The 8,779-nt window shown below is 20.6% G+C and overlaps 1 long non-coding RNA gene across 4 annotated transcripts in view; it reads right to left on the minus strand.

The window, feature by feature from the left end:
* Positions 1-8,779, minus strand: part of LOC145270667 (uncharacterized) — a 62,778-nt gene that overhangs the window by 38,520 nt on the left and 15,479 nt on the right. The window contains exon 2 of one of the 4 annotated variants that reach the window (XR_013865500.1): positions 7,549-7,642. The exons of the other annotated variants lie outside the window; for them this stretch is intronic. This is a non-coding gene — a long non-coding RNA (uncharacterized LOC145270667). Of the gene's footprint in view, positions 1-7,548; positions 7,643-8,779 lie in introns of those variants that run through there. 4 annotated transcript variants of the gene reach the window in all.

Below are 8,779 nucleotides of genomic sequence, written 5' to 3' on the forward strand. Positions count from 1 at the left end.
AAAATTAATTAAATTTTTATGCATTTGAAAAAAGTGAAAATGCTATAAAAAATAATAAATTTTTAATGCATTTGAAAAAAGTAAAAATACTATAAAACAATTAATAAATTTTGAATGCTTTTGAAAAAAGTAAAAGACTATTTAAAAATTAATAAATCTTTAATGCATTTGAAAAAAGTAAAAATGCTATAAAAAAAATGAGTAAATTTTTAATGCATTTGTAAAAACTAAAAATGCTATAAAAAAATTAATACATTTTTAATGCATTTGAAAAAATAAGAAATGCTATCAAAAAATTAATTAAATTTTTAATGCATTTGAAAAAAGTAAAAATGCTATTAAAAAAATTAATATTGTTTTAATGCATTTGAAAAAAGTAAAAATACTATACACAATTAATTAATTTTTAATGCATTTGAAAAAAGTAAAAATACTATAAACAAATTATAAAATTTTTAATGCATTTGAAAAAAGTAAAAATTCTATAAAAAAATTAATAAATTTTTAATGCATTTGAAAAAAGTAAAAATAATATAAAACAATGAATAAATTTTTAATGCATTTGAAAAAAGAAAAAATACTATAAAAAAATTAATACAATTTTTAATGTATTTGAAAAAAGTAAAAATGCTATAAATATATTTAAATTTTTAATGCATTTGAAAAAGGTAAAAATACTATAAACAAGTTAATTAATGTTTAATACATTTGAAAAAAGTAAAAATACTATAAAAAAAATTAATAAATTTTTAATGCATTTAAAAAAGTAAAAATGCTATAATTTATAAATTTTTAATGCATTTGAAAAAAGTAAAAATACTATAAAAAAATAACAAAATTTAACGCATTTGAAAAAAGTAAAAATACTACAAGAAAAATTAATACGTTTTTAATGCATTTGAAAAAAGTAAAAATACTATAAACAAATTAATTAATTTTATGCATTTGAAAAAAGTGAAAATACTATAAAAAAATTGATAAATTTTTAATGCATTTGAAAAAAGTAAAAATACTATAAAAAATAATTAAAATTTTTATGCATTTGAAAAAAGTAAAAATGCTATAAAAGAATTACTAACTTTTTAATACATTTGAAAAAAATAAAAACACTATAAAAAATAAGTATTTATAATGCATTTGAATAAAGTAAAAATGCTATGAAAAAATAATAAAGTTTTAATGCATTTGAAAAAAGTAAAATGCTACAAAAAAATTAATACATTTTTCACGCATTTGAAAAAAGTAAAAATACTATAAAAAATTAATAAATTTTTAAAGCATATGAAAAAAGTAAATATACTATAAAAAAATTAATAAATTTTTAATGCATTTGAAAAAAATAAAAATGCTATAATTTATAAATTTTTAATGCAGTTGAAAAAAGTAAAAATACTATAAACAAATTTAAAAAATTTAACGCATTTGAAAAAAGTAAAAATACTACAAGAAAAATTAATACGTTTTTAATGCATTTGAAAAAAGTAAAAATACTATAAAAAAATTAATACATTTTAATGCATTTGAAAAAAGTAAAAATACTATTTAAAAAATTCATAAATTTTTAATGCATTTGAAAAAAGTAAAAATACTATAAACAATTAATAAATTTTTAATGCTTTTGAAAAAAGTAAAAGACTATTTAAAAATTAATAAATCTTTAATGCATTTGAAAAAAGTAAAAATGCTATAAAAAAATTAGTAAATTGTTAATGCATTTGAAAAAAGTAAAAATGCTATAAAAAAATTAATACATTTTTAATGCATTTGAAAAAATAAAAAATGCTATAAAAAAATTAATAAATTTTTAATGCATTTGAAAACAGTAAAAATACTATAAACAATTAATAAATGTTTAATGCATTTGAATAAAGTAAAAATTCTATACAAAAATGATAAATTTTTATGCATTTGAAAAAAGTAAAAATGCTATAAGAAAATTAATACATTTTAATGCATTTGAAAAAAGTAAAAATGCTATAAGAAAATTAATACATTTTTCATTTATTTAAAAAAAGTAAAAATACTATAAAAAATTAATACGTTTTTAATGCATTTGAAAAAAAGTAAAAATACTATAAACAAATTAATAGATTTTTTATGCATTTGAAAAAAGTAAAAATGCTATAAAGAAATTAATAAATTTTAATGCATTTGAAAAAAGTAAAAATACTATAAAAAATTAATAAATTTTTAATGCATTTGAAAAAAGTAAAAATACTATAAACAAATTAATTAATTTTATGCATTTGAAAAAAGTAAATATACTATAAAAACATTAATAAATTTTTAATGCATTTGAAAAAAGTAAAAATACTATAAAAAATTAATAAAATTTTTATGCATTTGAAAAAAGTAAAAATGCTATAAAAAAATTAATAACTTTTTAATACATTTGAAAAAAATAAAAATACTATTAAAAAATAAGTATTTATAATGCATTTGAATAAAGTAAAAATGCTATGAAAAAATAATAAAGTTTTAATGCATTTGAAAAAAGTAAAATGCTACAAAAAAATTAATACATTTTTCACGCATTTGAAAAAAGTAAAAATACTATAAAAATTAATAAATTTTTAATGCTTTTGAAAAAAGTAAAAATACTATTAAAAAATTAATAGTTTTTTAATGCATTTGAAAAAAGTAAAAATACTATAAAAAAATTAATAACTTTTTAAAGCATTTGAAAAAAGTAAATATACTATAAAAACATTAATAAATTTTTAATGCATTTGAAAAAAATAAAAATGCTATAATTTATAAATTTTTAATGCAGTTGAAAAAAGTAAAATACTATAAACAAATTTAAAAAATTTAACGCATTTGAAAAAAGTAAAAATACTACAAGAAAAATTAATACGTTTTTAATGCATTTGAAAAAAGTAAAAATACTATAAAAAAATTAATAAATTTTTAATGCATTTGAAAAAAGTAAAAATACTATTTAAAAAATTCATAAATTTTTAATGCATTTGAAAAAAGTAAAAATACTATAAACAATTAATAAATTTTTAATGCTTTTGAAAAAAGTAAAAGACTATTTAAAAATTAATAAATCTTTAATGCATTTGAAAAAAGTAAAAATGCTATAAAAAAATTAGTAAATTGTTAATGCATTTGAAAAAAGTAAAAATGCTATAAAAAAATTAATACATTTTTAATGCATTTGAAAAAATAAAAAATGCTATAAAAAAATTAATAAATTTTTAATGCATTTGAAAACAGTAAGAATACTATAAACAATTAATAAATGTTTAATGCATTTGAATAAAGTAAAAATTCTATACAAAAATGATAAATTTTTATGCATTTGAAAAAAGTAAAAATGCTATAAAAAAATTAATACATTTTAATGCATTTGAAAAAAGTAAAAATGCTATAAGAAAATTAATACATTTTTCATTCATTTAAAAAAAGTAAAAATACTATAAAAAATTAATACGTTTTTAATGCATTTGAAAAAAAGTAAAAATACTATAAACAAATTAATAGATTTTTTATGCATTTGAAAAAAGTAAAAATGCTATAAAGAAATTAATAAATTTTAATGCATTTGAAAAAAGTAAAAATACTATAAAAAATTAATAAATTTTTAATACATTTGAAAAAAGTAAAAATACTATAAAAAATTAATAAATTTTTAATGCATTTGAAAAAAGTAAAAATTCTATAAAAAAATTAATAAATTTTTAATGCATTTGAAAAAAGTAAAAATGCTATAAAAAAATTAATATAATTTTTAATGCATTTGAAAAAAGTAAAAATGCTATAAAAAAATTAGTAAATTTTTAATGCATTTGAAAAAAGTAAATATACTATAAAAAAATAAGTACATTTTAATGCATTTTAATAAAGTAAAAATGCTATAAAAAAATTAATAAATGTTGAATGCATTTGAAAAAAGTAAAAATGCTATAAAAAAATTAATAAATTTTTAATGCATTTGAAAAAAGTAAAAATTCTATAAAAAAATTAATAAATTTTTAATGCATTTTAAAAAAGTAAAAATGCTATAAAAAAATTAATAAATTTTAAATGCATTTGAAAAAAGTAAAAATGCTTTAAAAAAAATTAATAAAATTTTTATGCATTTGAAAAAAGTGAAAATGCTATAAAAAATAATAAATTTTTAATGCATTTGAAAAAAGTAAAAATTCTATAAAAACATTAATAAGTTTTTAATGCATTTGAAAAAAGTGAAAATGCTATAAAAAAAATTAATTTAATTTTTATGCATTTGAAAAAAGTGAAAATGCATTAAAAATAATAATTTTTTAATGCATTTGAAAAAAGTAAAATGCTACAAAAAAATTAATAAATTTTTCATGCATTTGAAAAAAGTAAAAATACTATAAACAAGTAATAAATTTTTAATGCTTTTGAAAAAAGTAAATGACTATTTTAAAATTAATAAATCTTTAATGCATTTGAAAAAAGTAAAAATGCTATAAAAAATTAGTAAATTTTTAATGCATTTGAAAAAAGTAAAAATGCTATAAAAAAATTAATACATTTTTAATGCATTTGAAAAAATAAAAAATGCTATAAAAAAATTAATTAAATTTTTAATGCATTTGAAAAAAGTAAAAATGCTATAAAAAATTAATACATTTTAATGCATTTGAAAAAAGTAAAAATACTATAAAAAATTAATACATTTTTAATGCATTTGAATAAAGTAAAAATTCTATAAAAAAATTAATAAATTTTTAATGCATTTGAAAAAAGTAAAAATGCTATAAAAAAATTAATACATTTTAATGCATTTTAATAAAGTAAAAATGCTATAAAAAATTAAAAGAATTTTAATGCATTTGAAAAATTAAAAATGCTATAAAAAAATTAATAAATTTTTTATGCGTTTGAAAAAAGTAAAAATGCTATAAAAAATTAATAAATGTTTAATGCGTTTGAAAAACTTGAGACCTCATACTACATTATACACTGCGTATCAAATCATTAACGAGTTTACATTTTTTTTTTAAATATTTAAGTAACAAATGAATATAAATCCATGAAACTTTAAGAAAGTGTATTTAGCTACTTCAGTCAGAAGATAAAAGTATTTAAAGCAGTATTAGTGAAACTATGGCAAAAGATAGGAATATCTGTTGATTTCAGTGTGTCAAGTTATTAACAAGGTTGAGAAAAAAAACACAATATACCCATAACTTGTTTATTGAAATAATTTTAAAACATTAAATGAACTAGGAAAAATAATTAGAACACATTAACTACATTTCTACGTTGACATAATTAGTAGGGGATATGCGATCCTTTTTTATGAATAACTTGTAAAAGACGTTGGTCCACAGAATTAGTCAAATTTATGTTTTCGTCAACAGTTATTCCCCACTATACCTCTTGGAGAGCACCCCACAACTCATCCTTGCCTTTAAATTGGCGTCCACTTGTATATATACGTTGCTTCATGATACTCCAAAGGTTCTAAATTGGGTTCCAATCTGGTGAAATCGCAGGCCACTTCATCTTCCGTAGCCCAGAGAACCCTAGTTGTTGCAAATACTCTTTGCTTTTGTTTGCTGAATGCGAGGAAGCATTATCGTGCATAAAAAATGGTTCTTCTGAACATCAACCTTTGCTTCTTCAGCCATGGTTCAAAGTTCTCTTTCAGAAAAGCTATGTAAGCATTTGACGTGATTTTCATGCTTTCTGGGATGCTCTATGAGCCAATTAAAGTACCTTCGATAATCCCAGCCCAAATCATTATCCCACCACCACCTTGTTGGTGCCTTAAACGCTGATGACGATGTCATCCATCTAGGGCCCATCCCTTGCTCCAGCCATATGGGCCATCAAGACATGCACTTTATCCGTGGACAAAACTTTGGAAAAATTCGTTTTCATATTGTCCTCTGCCCATTTCAATTGGTTTTGTATGTGATGTTGCTTTAATGGAGGCTTTGTCACAGGCTTAATAGACTTTGCCCCTTCTTCCAGAAGGTGACATCACATACTTTTTGAGACATTCCTCAATCTGGCTTGGTCAAAGACTTCTCGACTTGTCTGCCTAGTGTTCTTAACTTCACATTTAATTTGGAGTAGAGAACAGCATGAAACAACTCTAAATTTACCTTTATCAGCTCCCCTACGTACCTTTGTAGTGTCCTTGACAAAGTTCTTCACAGTTTGATGGTACCTTCCTATCATTTTCGATATTTCGAGGGTAGTTTCACCTTTTGCTAGCTTTTCTGTAACAGTACTCTTTTTAGAACTACTCAAACGACCATTACAACCAATTTTATTGACGAAACAAACTGCCTTGTTAATAATTTGACACACCTCAAATACTGTGGATTCAGCAATTGTAATGGCAATGTAAATACATTGCGTGGAACAGTACAAAAATCTCACCGTATGTGCAGCTCAACATTGCCAACGTTTCCAAAGCTTTTGATACTAAACTACCGGTAAGTTTCTGAAATTGGTAAAAAAATGGAATTAATACTAAAAGACTGAGTAAATTTGTACTTGCCAAATACATTCTTGAATGCAAAGCTAATCTGCATTAATTATTGATGCACTAAATCAGTGTATCTGTAGCAGTTTTGTATTTTACTTTCAAACGAAAAGCTTATATTGTTTTTAATGTACAAGTAGATTATTTTCTCATAATAAATTGCTATTTCTGTTTGATGATTTTGAAATATTTTCCCTTTTTATTTCTTTATTTTTTCTCTTTTTATCTTTGACATTTCTAAAGCATGTGAACGTTTTAAATTATTTTATTTATTATCAAAATATTCTTATTCTCAATATGATAATAAGAATATATTTACTTAAAATGTTTTTATTTTCATTTTAATTTCATTGCAATGTTTATTTTCTAAATTATCAATTGTTTTGGTTTTACCTTCAATTTATTTGGAGTAATGTAAGATATTTCTGTTGAATTCTTATAATAAATTTCTTTATGTCAAATTTAAGATTTTTGTTTTAATAACAGTTTTTTTGTGCAAATTCATTTACATATTTTTCTTGCTCCATTAAATTCACACTCTTTATAGTTATATTCTTTTTTTTAATCATATTGTTCTACTTGCTTTATATTTTTGTATTGTAATTATACTTGCTTGTTTTATAATTTCAATTGCAATATATGGTATCTTTTTATCTAAAAAATATATGAAAGATTTTTTTAAAATATTGTAAAATTTCTGAAAAATATTTACTGTATCATTTAAAAATTAACGTCATTTGAAATATAAATATATTTGATCAAAATTTTTATATAATATCAAAGGCACTGTAGTTTTAAATAAAACCAATGCATAGAAATCCAAATTTTCAATGGCCATATGTTGGTTCATACTTATTTCGAAGACCTGCAAACTATTTTTTATTTTATTTAATCAAGTTTTTAAAGTTTCCTCTTTATCAAAAAAATATCAGGAACAGTAATATTATTTGATTAAACAGTGATATCGTTTTTGATGTTCACATTAACAAATCCAAAATGTAAAAAATAAAATAAACCAATTATGTAATAAATGTAATAAAACTAAATATTTTTTGCAAATTCGGATAATTTCCTGTTCTTCAAAATACTTTAACATTATAGTTGTCCATTTTCTTTACATATCAAGAAACTGTTGAGGTTTATTGTAGATGCAGTTGAGATTTTCTGAAATATGTCAATTAATTTTACATGAAAAGTTTAAATTTCTCATAAGTAAAATTGTATTAAATTCTAATTTTCTTTACATATTTTTAACACACAAAAAATCAAATCTCATGCGTTTTTACATGAATATAAATAAAAATCTAAGGTAAAATAATATAATTCAAAAGCAAATAATTTGAAGCAAAGATTAAATTATTTAACTGAAATGTAAAACTACTGAATTACATCATAACTACAATAAATGAACAAGTAAAAATATTTGTTGGAAATGATACTTGCATTTTTATGTATTTTTTGCATTCTAGATATATGTGAGAAAAAATAATTAAGTAGAACTTTAATAAAGAAATTATTTTTCCATCAAAATGTTAAAATAGGCTTCATAAATTCTTTTGTTTCGCATTTGCACATTATTTTGTTTAAATAATTTATCAATGAAAGTTAATCGAATTTCATGCCATTTATTCATAAACTTGTGAACCCATCATTAGATTTTTCATAACCATACTGGATCTACCATTGAACATGGAGGTTACATTCAATCAACTCTTGGTAAGTACAAGTTACTCCATCACTGTAGTCACTGAGGATGTGTCCCATTGTCCGTGTCAGATTTCCACAAGAGCAGTTGCTTGAGTTGCAGATCTTCATCTGTGGATGTTGATGTCCTTTCAAATTTTACTCTTGTTTGGTTAGTATTGAACTTCATATGAAATAGACTCTGAGATTTTTGGTTAGCTTTGTTCACATATGTTGTGTTTCTGTATTTAAGAATTATCATGGTCATGAAATGTTTCTTAATTTTAAAAAAACCTCTTGACTAAATTAGGGAGGTCTTCACTCGGTTTGCAATTCACTCGGGAATTTTTATATATGTATTCCTTTTGATGTGACATTTGGTAGTAGGATTGATCTTATTTTGCCAATGATTTTGTGACATGCATTTTTTAATTGTACCCTTACAGAAACCATGTTGTATCCTTCAATTCATAGTGAATTCTAAAGAAGAAATATTAAATAAAAGGCTGGATGCTATACAGACATGTCTTCATAGATTTTTGCTATCACGTCTACCTTTAGGTAGCTGAGAGAAAAAACATTCTGGCAAGAATAAAGGTTCTTGAGTGCAAGGCCAAA

Source organism: Euprymna scolopes, chromosome 46 (genome assembly GCF_053919585.1).
Source record: "Euprymna scolopes isolate OS-2025 chromosome 46, ASM5391958v1, whole genome shotgun sequence".
In the NCBI taxonomy this organism is placed as follows: domain Eukaryota; kingdom Metazoa; phylum Mollusca; class Cephalopoda; order Sepiida; family Sepiolidae; genus Euprymna; species Euprymna scolopes.